We start from the raw sequence: 13,002 nt of genomic DNA on the forward strand, positions 1-13,002 counted from the left end.
AATTTACGTTATTGTGCAGCTAATCTCCAGAACTTTTTCATTTTGCAGAACTGATACTGTATACCCACTAATCAACAGCTCCCTTTTGTCCACCCTGACCCCAGGCCCCTGGCGTTCTATTTTCTCTCTCAATTTAACTTCTCTAAGTACTTTGTATAAAGGGAATCACACGCATTTGTCTTTTTGTAGCTGGCCTGTTTCACTTAGCATAAGGTCTTCAAGGTTGTGCATGTTGTAGTGTATATCAGAAATCTCTTCCTTTTTAAGGCTGAATATTCCATTGTAGTGTATACATTTCCTTCATCCATTTATCCACAGATGGGCTCCTGGGTTGCTTCCACCTTTGGCTGTTATAAATAATGCTACTATGACTATGAGTGTAACACAAATATCTCTTTAAGACCTTGCTTTCAATTCTTTGGGATATATACCCAGAAGTGGAATTGCTGGCTTGTACAGTAATTCTAATTTTTTGAAGAACCACAATATTGTTTTCCACAGTGTATGCACTATTCTACATTTCTACAAACAGTGCACAAGGGTTCCAATTTCTCTGGATCCTCACCAACACTTCTTATTTCCTGTTTTGTTTTATTTTCAGTAATTGCTACCCTAATGGGTGTGAAGTAAAAACTGTTTTTTAAAAACTACTTGTACCAGCTTAATTATAGAACAACTGTGCTAAATTAGGTCAGCTGGAAAGTCACACACAGGAAAGGACAACTCAAATTCATCACTAGCAAATGAGTAAACTGAGGCTGCTGGGTAAAGGTCTTGCTCCAAATCGTGCCTTGAGGTGTGGTGGTGCAGGATTCTAAACCAGGGGTCAGAAAACATTTGCTGTGAAAAGACAGATAGTAAATACTTTAGATTCTGGGCCACGTGATCTCTGTCTCAACTCAGTGCTGCTTCTGTATCAGGGAAGCAACCATAGACAGCGCATTCAGACATGATGGTATGCCAGTAAAGCTTTATTTACAAAAATAGGCAGTAGCCTGCAGTTTGCTGACTCCTGCTCTAAAGCATTATACTAAAATGTAGTAAGCCGGTGTAGCACTGGACCCTGAACTTCCAGTTGCCTGTGTATGATCTTGGTAGAATTGTCAGTTAAAGTAGCCTACCTAACTGGGGTCAAGAGGCGGGCACATGGCCCAAACTGGACCTTTCTGTCTGGCTTACGCATCTTGATGCAGAGACAAGACGTTGAAACTAATCAAACCTGTGGTCTCTGGTGGTGGTGACTGTTGCTGGTTCCTCCTACCAGATTCCCTGCCCTTTCCTATCCTGGTGACTCAGTATTCCCTCTGTTCTGCAAGTATACCCCCATCCTTTTGTAAATTTCCGTTCTGCTGTATTCGCTGGCGTCCACTTCTGTTGCTCACAACTAGAAAATCTTGACTGATCATTGAGTTTTTAAAAAATATTTATTTATTTATTTGTCTGTTCTGGGTCTTAGTTGTAGAACATGGGATCTCTAGTTGCAGCCATGTGGGATCTAGTTTCCTGACCAGGGATCCAACCCAGGCCCCCTGCATTGGGAGCACAGAGTCTTAGCCACTGGACTACTAGGAAGTCCTTGATCACTGACTTTTAAGGAACAATATCCTATAAATTTCTTTAATCACAAAATCCCCAGGGGGGTTGGGGGAGAATTGATAGATGTGTATGTATGGCTAAATCCCTTCACTGTTCACCTGAAACTACCACAACATTGTTAATCAGCTATATCCCAATACAAAATAAAAAGTTTAAAGTTTGAAAAAAAAAAAAAAAAGCCCCCAGAGAGCTAAAATAGAATTTGATTTCTTAAAATGCAATTATGCTGAAGCTGAAGGACGTCTCAGATTCATCAGTTGAAATGCTGCCTTCCATGCCTGCCAGTGCAGACACACCACAGGGACGACCCTTACCCTTGTTTCTTAGTTCAGCGAACACCCCAGCCCTCCCCAGCTGCCATTCATGCAAGCCCCTTGCCCTCTCTGGGCCTCAGTTTCTCCATCTGTAACATGGGGGTGGGCAGAGTGAACAACCATGGTGATTCAGGTTCCATCCAGCTCCAGGCTTTTGTATCAGGGTCTCGTACTGTGTGCTCAGCTCTGAACTGCAGAGAGATGTCAGGCATTGGTAAGCAGTAGTGACACGGGGCTGCCTGTGCAAAATGCCAGGTGAAGAAAAGAGCTACGGGTGATCAGAGGGAAGAGAGCTGCTGTGGACTGGAAAGGACTTTATTTGAGCCTTTAATAACAGATAGGCTTTGAATAGGGAGAGAAGGAAAAACTTCATGCGCTTCAGGATCCGCTTAGCCCTCAGACTAAGCTCTGGCAGCAGGTCCTGGCTTCATTTCCCTCCCTGGAGCAGCTGAGGATGAATGGAACCAACCAGGGGATGCTCAGGTCCACTTCTACTGGTGACATTATTTGTTGCATTCAGTTTCTTGTAGGTGTTTCCAGTTGTTGACTGCAGGGAGAGGGGTGTGGTCAGTTCTGAGCTCTCTAGCTAGAATATCAAAGTCTTGCTGAACTTGCTTGTTTTCTGCCCGTTCCAGCTGTCCAAGCAGTCACAGACAGCCCCCTGCGTCCTCCCCACCCCACCCTCCAGGAGGGCAGGAATGAAGAGGGGCTTAGAGTGTGTGGTTCAGGCCCCCAGGAGGTGCCTCTGATGGGAGGGAACTGGGAGGGAACACTCTTGTTCCTTTACCACAGGGGGTGCTGGGCAGGGTGACAAAAGGCAGCAGGGGGTGGCCCTCTCCCCTCCTCAGCTTTCTAGACGCCATCTGTTCCCAAACCCAAGCTTGCTTTCCGCTACACCCGAGCCACCTGTGGGACCGGTTATCCGCAGCACAAACACCTCTTTGTTTGCTGCTTTGTATTTGTTTGTTGGCATTTGAACAGTTCTCTGTGGTTCAGGTTTGAGGCCAGCATGAGACAAAATGAGATTGGCAAAGGTGGGCATGGGTGCCACACCTCTTTTCCACCCTCCTGCCCCCAAGTCTAGACCCCCCAGCTCCCCTTTATATTAATAACAAATACCACCACCACCGCCTTTGGAATTTCCTCCTCCCTCAGGGTCTCATTCTTTGCTGTTTCATATGGCTTATCTCAGAAACAAATCTCTTCAAAGGGATGAAATTTTGATAAAGTATTTCTGTTTTAATAGGAATCTTCAGGAGACACAATGCCCAGGCATTGTGAAAGGTTTCTCACAGAAGATCAGGCTGCCCCTCAAATGCAGTCCCCTCTCTGTTCTTTGTCTAAGCAAAGAACACCAGGGTACACTGGCCAAGCAAGAAGGGGGCCTGAGCTGCTAGCCTCAGTTCAGCCATTAATATCGATTTCTTCTACCCCTTTGGAAGAGCCTTAGTTTTCCCATCATTACGGCAAAGGGGTTGGATGGAACGATTACCCCCAGCCCCACCATTTACAAACCTGTGTGAGTGAGAGGGAGAAACTGATGTGCTGACCACCCCCCCAACCCCCCCCCAAAAGTTCTCTGCTTTTTAAGAACTGCTCGTGAAACTAGGAGACAGTAAGATTTCTGTAATTCTAACACACATGGCTTTTCTGCTACTTGGGGTGGTTTTCCCTAAGCCATAGCGCTTTACAGACTTCCCTATTGACTCAGTGGTAAAGAATCTGCCTGCAGTGCAGAAGACTCAGGTTCAGTCCCTCGGTTGGGAGGATCCCCTGGAGAAGGATATGAACAACCCACTCTAATATTCTTGCCTGGGAAATCCCATGGACAGAGGAGCCTGGTGGGCTACAATCCATGGGGTTGCAAAAGAGTCAGACACGACTGAGCGACTAAACGACAACCACAACATAACGCTTCACAGCTTCCACGGTGCTGTCACTGCCCTGACTCAATGCAATGCTTGTTCTGTAAGAAAAATTATTAAATAGAAACCTCAATTAAATAAACTTGAGAGACCTCAAGGAGGAGCTCTCACGCCATGCAATGATAACAGAGCCCAACAGGAAGAAGAAAGACTCCCGGCAAGGACTCAGCCAGTGAAAAGCCATAGACTCTTTGTTAACTAGAGCCCTCCCACCTTCCTTTTCCCTCTATAAAAGAGTTCTCCTTCCCTTGCCATGCTGGGACTTGCATGTGGCTTGCCAGAGTTGCAGATCCCAAATTGCAATTCTTTGCTGATCCCAAATAAACTCATCTTTGCTGGAGAGATATCCAGCAGTCTGTTCTAGGTCAACAGTTCAACAAATAATTTTGAGCAACTGTAAGGTGTCAGTCATTGTCTCACCTCTACAGATACAAGCATGAATGAGATGTTCAGTTCAGTTGCTCAGTTATGTCTGACTCTTTGCGACCCCATGAACCGCAGCACACCAGGTCTTCCTGTCCATCACCAACTCCCGGAGTCCACCCAAACCCATGTCCATTGAGTTGGTGATGCCATCCAACCATCTCATCCTCTGTCGTCCCCTTCTCCTCCTGCCCTCAATCTTTCCCAGCATCAGGGGCTTTTCAAATGAGTCAGCTCTTCACATCAGGTGGCCAAAGTATTAAAGTTTCAGCTACAACATCAGTCCTACCAATGAACACCCAGGACTGATCTCCTTTAGGATGGACTGGTTGGATCTCCTTGCAGTCCAAGGAAGAGTCTTCTCCAACACCACAGTTCAAAAGCATCAATTCTTCTGCGCACAGCTTTCTTTATTGTCCAACTCTCACATCCATACATGACCACTGGGAAAACCATAGCCTTGACTAGACAGACCTTTGTTGGCAAAGTAATGTCTCTGCTTTTTAATATGCTGTCTAGGTTGGTCATAAATTTCCTTCCAAGGAGCAAGAATCTTTTAATTTCATGGCTACAATCACTATCTGCAGTGATTTTGGAGCCCAGAAAAATAAAGTCAGCCACTGTTTCCACTGTTTCCCCATCTATTTGCCATGAAGGGATAGACAGAGTGCCTGAAGAACTATGGATGGAGGTTCGTGACATTGTACAGGAGACAGGAATCAAGACCATCCCCAAGAAAAAGAAATGCAAAAAGGCAAAATGGTTGTCTGAGGAGGCCTTACACATAGCTGTGAAAAGAAGGGAAGCAAATAGCAAAGGAAAAAAGGAGATATACCCATTTGAATGCAGAGTTTCAAAGAATAGCAAGGAGAGATAAGAAAGCCTTCCTCAGTGATCAATGCAAAGAAATAGAGGAAAACAATAGTATGGGAAAGACTACAGATCTCTTCAAGAAAATTAGAGATACCAAGGGAACATTTCATGCAAAGATGGGCTCAATAAAGGACAGAAACGGTAGGGACCTAACAGAAGCAGAAGATATTAAGAAGAAGTGGCAAGAATACACAGAACTATACAAAAAAGATCTTCATGACCCAGATAATCACGATGGTGTGATCACTCACCTAGAGCCAGACATCCTGGAATGTGAAGTCAAGTGGGCCTTAGGAAGCATCACTACAAACAAAGCTAGTGGAGGTATGGAATTCCAGTTGAGCTATTTCAAATCCTGAAAGATGATGCTGTGAAAGTGCTGCACTCAATATGCCAGCAAATTTGGAAAACTCAGCAGTAGCCACAGGACTGGAAAAGGTCAGTTTTCATTCCAATCGCAAAGAAAGGCAATGCCAAAGAATGTTCAAACTACCACACATCTCACATGCTAGTAAAGTGATGCTTAAAATTCTCCAAGCCAGCCTTCAGCAATATGTGAATCATGAACTTCCAGATGTTCAAGCTGGTTTTAGAAAAGGCAGAGGAACCAGAGATCAAATTGCCAACATCTGCTGGATCATCAAAAAAGCAAGAGAGTTCTAGAAAAATATCTATTTCTGCTTTATTGACTATGCCAAAGTCTTTGATTGTGTGGATCACAAGAAATTGTGGAAAATTCTGAAAGAGATGGGAATACCAGACCACCTGACCTGCCTGTTGAGAAATCTGTATGCAGGTCAGGAAGCAATGGTTAGAACTGGACATGGAGCCACAGACTGGTTCCAAATAGGAAAAGGAGTATGCTAAGGCTGTATGTTGTCACCCTGCTTATTTAACTTATATGCAGAGTACATCATGAGAAATGCTGGGTTGGATTAAGCCAAGCTGGAATCAAGATTGCCAGGAGAAATATCAATAGCCTCAGATGTGCAGATGACACCACCCTTATGGAAGAAAGTGAAGAAGAACTAAAGAGCCTCTTGATGAAAGTGAAAGAGGAGAGTGAAAAAGTTGGCTTAAAGGTCAGCATTCAGAAAACTACAATCATGAATGAGGTGAGGGGTTTGGAAATAATATGGTAGGGAAAAGGAAGTGTGGATTGAGAAGGAGCATCGTTCCTTGTGAGGGGAACTTTGAATGTATGTGGGACTGAATAGAGGGAGCCCATGTCTGAAAGCAAAATGAGCATTTAGGGGTAGCCAACCTAGGAGAAGGCAATGGCCACCCACTCCAGTACTCTTGCCTGGAAAATCCCATGGACAGAGGAGCCTGGTTGGCTGCAGTCCATGGGGTTGCAAAGAGTCGGACACAACTGAGTGACTTCACTTTCACTTTTCGCTTTCATGCATTGGAGAAGGAAATGGCAACCCACTCCAATGTTCTTGCCTGGAGAATCCCAGGGATGGCAGAGCCTGGTGGGCTGCCATCTATGGGGTCTCACAGAGTCGGACACGACTGAAGTGACTTAGCAACTTAGCAGCAACCTTGGGAAGGTCTAGAGGCAGCTTGTGCAAAGGCCCTGAGGCAGGAGCTAAAAAAGCACCTGAGGCCCTGGGGATCAGAAAGTGTGTTTGGAACTTAGGAAGCCAGGGTGATGGCAAGACATGAAATTGGACAGGAAAATTGGGTTGGATTTTGAGTGTAACCAAAAATCATTAGAGTTCTTTCAACATTAAAAAGTCATGCTGGGACTTCCCTGATGGTCCAATGGCTAAGATGCCACGCTCCCAATACAAGGGGTCTAGGTTCAATTTCTTGGTTAGGGAACTAGATTCCACATACTGCAACTAAGACCCAGTGCAGCCAAGTATTAATAACTAAACAAATTTTCTTTTTAAAAAGTCATCCTGGCTGCTGTATCATTGTCATTAGCACTGCTGTGAACTTCTCCAGGGCACCATGCGCTGCGTGGTCAGTGTAGCAGAGCCCCCTGGAATTGTGCAAAGTGCAGCAGCCCTGTCTGTCCTCCTCCATCCCCATGAGCGTTGGAGGATCCTGAGGCTAAGTGACTTTGGGGTAGAAAGTTTTTCTTGGGGCTTTGATGATGTCAATCCTCTGTCATCTTTGAGAAGCCCAAGGGGAACTCTGGCCCCTCCAGGGTGTCTGCACTGATCCCCATAAACACTCCCTTCTCCCTTTCATCTGAGAGGCTGAGCGTGGCGGCAGACGCTTCCTCACTCTCTCCTCCCTTCAAACTGACACTCTCTAAGCCTTTAAGCAGCTTGTAACTCCATCATCTCAGTGCCCCTTGGAAGGGAGCAACCGGCAGATTAAGCGATTCTGGGATCCAGGCGCTAAGGAATTCGGGGCCTCTCCCGTTTCTTGGCAGGAGTTACAAGTACATGCAGAGACTCTTCTTCAGAACAAGTGAAAATAATTCCTTCCAGGGGCAGAAAAAGGCATGCTTTTGGCAAAGGACTTCATATGATGTTATCTCAAGAGACCCGCATGGGAGCCCTGGGAGGGAAGGCAGAAGTTGCTAAACCAGGTGAGGAAATGGACAGATGGGTGGGGAGATGCTTACTAGGCTGACTGACTGAACTGAACTGAACTGCATTTTCCACTCCCCTGGGACTTGGAGGGAGGGATGGGAGGGGAGAGGAAGGGAGGGGAGGGGAGTGTAGTGGAGCAGAGATCTGCTGAAGATGAGGCTCAGTGCCACTCCGCATGCTGGACATCTTAGAGGGAAAACAAGTCAGATTTAGAAAGTTAGGGCTGCAGGGGACCCCGGGTATCATCCAGTCCAACCTTATTCCTTGGATGAAAAGAATGAGACCCCAAAGCTGAGTGCTTCCCCTTGCTGGCTAGCAGGGGAGGTGGCCTTCTACGCCAGAGCAGAAATTGGAATTGTATGCATTTTGGAGGACACTTTGGCAACATCTGTCAATGTTTTAAACACACATATGTTCTTGGACCCAGCAATTCCACTTCTATGAATTCATCCTACAGAAATCTTATACATGTGCACAGAGCTGTATGTATGAGGTGCCCTATAGCATGCACCTTGTCAGTGCAAGAATCCTCAAGAAACAGCACAGGGCATGGTGTTGGTTGTTGTTCAGCCCCCCATTCGTGTCCGACTCTGTGTGAATCCTGGACTGCAGAATGCCAAGCCTCTCTTGTCCCTCACCATCTCCCAAAGTTTGCCCAAGTTCATGTCCATTGCATCAGTGATGCCATCCAGCCATCTCAACCTCTGACATCCTTTTCTTCTTCTGCCCTCAATCTTTCCCAGCATCAGGGGCTTTTCCAATGAGTCAGCTGTTCGCATCAGATGACCAAAATACAGGAGTTTCAGGTTCAGCATCAGGCCTTCCAAGAGTATTCAGGGTTGATTTTCCTTAAGATTGACTGGTTTGATCTCCTTGCTATTAAAGGGACTCTCAGGAGTCTTCTCCAGCACCACAGTTCCCACAGATTAAACTGTGGGACTTTTGTTTTATGGAATACTTTGCAGACACTGGGAAGAAGAAGGAGGCAAATGTGCATCACCGCTATGGGAAGATTACTAGTGATATTTTAAATGAAAAATAAATCACATAAAACGTATGGTATAGTAACAAAAAGCATATGTACTTTTAAATGACACACATGTCAGACCGAGAAGGACAAATAGTGTATGATATCGCTTATATGTGGGATCTAAAAGCATGAGCCAAATGAGCTCATTTACAAAACAGAAATACAGTCACAGACATAGAAAACAATCTTATGGTTACCAGTGGGGAAGCAGGGGAGGGATAAACTGGGAGATTGGGATGGACGTATACACACTGCTGAATATCAAATAGGTAATTAATAAGAGGTCTTCCCTAGTACCTCAACTGGTAAAGAGTCTGCCTGCAAGGTAAGAGACTTCAGTTTGGTTTCTGGGTTGGGAAGATCCACTGGAGAAGGGATTAGGCTACCCACTCCAGTATTCTTGGGCTTCCCTGGAGGCTCCTTATTATCCTGGTAGATCATTCATAAGAATCTGTTGTATAGCACTGGAAACTCAACTCAATGCTCTATAATGACCTATATGGGAAAAAAATCTAAAAAAGAGTGGATATATGTATACGTATAACTTTACTATACAGCAGAAAGTAACACAACATTGTAAAAATCAACTAGCCTCCAACAAAATTTTTAGAAATAAAATAAATGTACACACCTGTATTTTTATATATTATTAGTGTATTTTCCGGAGAAGGCAATGGCACCCCACTCCAGTACTCTCACCTGGAGAATCCCATGGACGGAGGAGCCTGGTAGGCTGCAGTCCATGGGGTTGCTAAGAGTCGGACATGACTGAGCGACTTCACTTTCACTTTTCGCTTTCATGCATTGGAGAAGGAAATGGCAACCCACTCCAGTGTTCTTGCCTGGAGAATCCCAGGGACGGGGAGCCTGGTGGGCTGCCGTCTATGGGGTCGCACAGAGTCGGACACGACTGAAGCAAATTAGCAGCAGCAGCACAGCGTATTTTCAGAAAGATATCTAAAGAATATCAACAGTTTAGGAAATGAAATGGGAACTGAAGAGAAAACATTTTCGTTTCATTTTATTCCTTTCTGCAAAGTCTGGAGTCTAATGTTGGGCAGGTTTTAATCAGGTTTGTGATGCTTCGTCACAGGGCACAGCAATGACAGCTTTGGGCTTCTGCTTCTTGAATTCCTTTGCTGGCTGTGTCCCTAAGATATGGAGCAAATGGCAAATCCCTTTTCCTCCCCGAGACTCAGTTTCCCTATCTGTAAAACACGGTGTGTGTGTGGCAGGAAGTGTGGTAGAACAGGTGGTCCCTCAGTGTCCTTCTGGGGGCAACCCCCCCTGGAGTTGGGGCACACGCATGCACACACACACACACATCTAGGAGTACACACACATACCTAGGACACGCACACACCTAGGAGTACACACACACACCCCTAGAGCACACACATACACCTAGGAGATACACACACACACACCCCTAGGGCACACACACACACCTAGGAGATACACACACACACACCCCCCTAGGGCACACACACACACACCCCTAGGAGTACCACACACACCTAGGACACACACACACCCCTAGGGCACATGCACACGCACACCTTGGAATACACATACACACCTAGGACACACACACACCTAGGAATACACACACACACCCCTAGGACACACACACACACACACACACACACACACACCCTCAGTTCAGTTCAGTGGCTCAGTCATGTCCGACTCTTTGCGACCCCATGAATCGCAGCACGCCAGGCCTCCCTGTCCATCACCAACTCCCGGAGTTCACCCAGACCCACATCCATCGAGTCAGTGATGCCATCCAGCCATCTCATCCTCTGTCGTCCCCTTCTCCTCCTGCTCCCAATCCCTCCCAGCATCAGAGTCTTTTCCAATGAGTCAACTCTTCACATGAGGTGGCCAAAGTACTGGAGTTTCAGCTTTAGCATCATTCCTTCCAAAGAAATCCCAGGGCTGATCTCCTTCAGAATGGACTGGTTGGATCTCCTTGCAGTCCAAGGGACTCTCAAGAGTCTTCTCCAACACCACAGTTCAAAAGCATCAATTCTTCGGTGCTCAGCCTTCTTCACAGTCCAACTCTCACATCCATACATGACCACTGGAAAAACCATAGCCTTGACTAGATGGACCTTTGTTGGCAAAGTAATGTCTCTGCTTTTGAATATGCTATCTAGGTTGGTCATAACTTTCCTTCCAAGGAGTAAGCATCTTTTAATTTCATGGCTGCAGTCACCATCTGCAGTGATTTTGGAGCCCCCCCAAAATAAAGTCTGACACTGTTTCCACTGTTTCCCCATCTATTTCCCATGAAGTGATGGGACCGGATGCCCTAGTTGTTCTCATTTCTTGCGTCAGGTTTCCCCCTGCTGGTTTCTTCAGGAAGCTGCTACAAGAGAGATTCTCAAGGGTGGCTGTACACTCCGTGATGGTCTTTTGGAGATGTGTGGGATTGTCTGCGGCTCTGGGGACAGTGGTGTTTAACAGGCGGGGCTGAGAGAGCCTGGACATCCTCCAATGCAGGAGACAGTCCTACACAATGAAGAACTGTCCTACATCCTGCGTGACTTTTGAATGAGCCAATGAAGAAATCCTGTTCATAATCATCTGAGCCTGGAATCTCACTCTCCTTTATAAGCATTAACCAAATCACTTGAGTGTTTGTTTATCTGTTGTTGTAGTTTGCACTGTTTTAGGATCTACTGAGCCGCAGCTATCCTGTAAATCCATGGATGCTCGCGCTTTGCTTTGTGTAGTGCTTTATCAAGAGTTGTTCACCATCCCATTCCACCCACTTGTATCCACCTGCATTTGTAGCCATGTCAGTGTTAGTTGCTCAGTTGTGTCCAACTCTTTGGGACCCTGTGGACTGTAGCCTACCAGGCTCTTCTATCCATGGAATTCTCCAGGCAAGAATACTGGAATGGGTAGCTATTCCCTTCTCCGGGGTATCTTCCTGACACAGAGACTGAACCCACATCTCCTGCATTTTAGGCAGATTCTATATCCCTTGGAAAATATGTAGCCTAAGAAATCTTAGACTTCTTTTAACAGATGGAAAACTAAATATTACTAAATTAGCAGTTGTATATGAAATGCAGAGGTTTTGTTTATTTTTTAATTTTTTTGAGCTTTGAGATATTAGGTGAAATGTGATTTGATGCATGTGTGTGTTGCAAAATGCTTGCCACAACACCTGTTGTTGTTGCTGTTTGGTCACTAAGTCATGTCTGACTCCTTTGTGACCCCATGAACTGTGCCAGTCAGGCTCCTCTGTCCATGGGATTTCCCGGGCAAGAATACTAGAGTGGGCTGCCATTTCCTTCTCCAGGGGATCTTCCCAACTCAGGGATCAAACCTGCGTCTCCTGCATTGGCAGAGAGATTCTTTTCCATGAGTCAACAGGGAAGCCCTAGTTAACACCCCCATCCCCTCATAAAATTGCCTCTTTTTTGTGTATGATGATAGCATTTAAGACCTCTGTTAACAACTTTCGAGTATATAGCACATTTTTGTGGCTTATAGTCACCAGGTTGTAGATTAATCCCCAGAATTTATTCATTTTAAAGCTGGGAGTATGTGCCCTTTAACCAATATTTTCCCCACACCCCCCTCCCCAGCCTCAGGCAGTCACCAGGCTGCTGTCTATAAGTTCAACTTCTTTAGATTCCAGATAGAAGTGAGAACACGCAGTGTTTATCTCTGTCAGATTTATTTCACTTAGCTCAATGCCCTCAAGGTCCACCCATATTGTCACAAAGGGCAGGATTTCCTTCCTTTAGGGCTGAATAACATTCCTCTGTGTGTGTACAATTTTTTTCTCTTTGTTGAAGTATAGTTGACTTATGTTAGTTCCAGGTGTACAGCAAAGTGGTTCAGTTCTATTTTTCAGATTATTTTCCATTATAGATTATTACTATAAGATACTGAATATAGTTCCCTGTACTATGTAGTAAATCCACGTTGCTTCTCTATTTTTATATATAGTAGTTTGTATCTGTTAATCTCATACTCCTAGTTCTCCCTCCTCTAACCCCCTTTAGTAACCAAAAATTTGTGCATTTCCTTCATCCATTTATGCATTCATGAACATTAAAGTTGTCTCCATGTCTTGACTATTGTTAATAATGCTGCCATGAGCACAGAGGTGGCGATACCTCCTTAAAATAGTTTATTTGCTTCAGATATATACCTGGAAGAGGGAATGCTGGATCGTATGGTAGCTCTATTTTTAGTTTTTTGAAGAACCTGCATACTGTTCTCCATAGTGGCTGTACCACTTCACACTCCCACCAACAGTATAT

This window comes from Bubalus kerabau, chromosome 1 (assembly GCF_029407905.1).
Source record: "Bubalus kerabau isolate K-KA32 ecotype Philippines breed swamp buffalo chromosome 1, PCC_UOA_SB_1v2, whole genome shotgun sequence".
In the NCBI taxonomy this organism is placed as follows: Eukaryota; Metazoa; Chordata; class Mammalia; order Artiodactyla; family Bovidae; genus Bubalus; species Bubalus kerabau.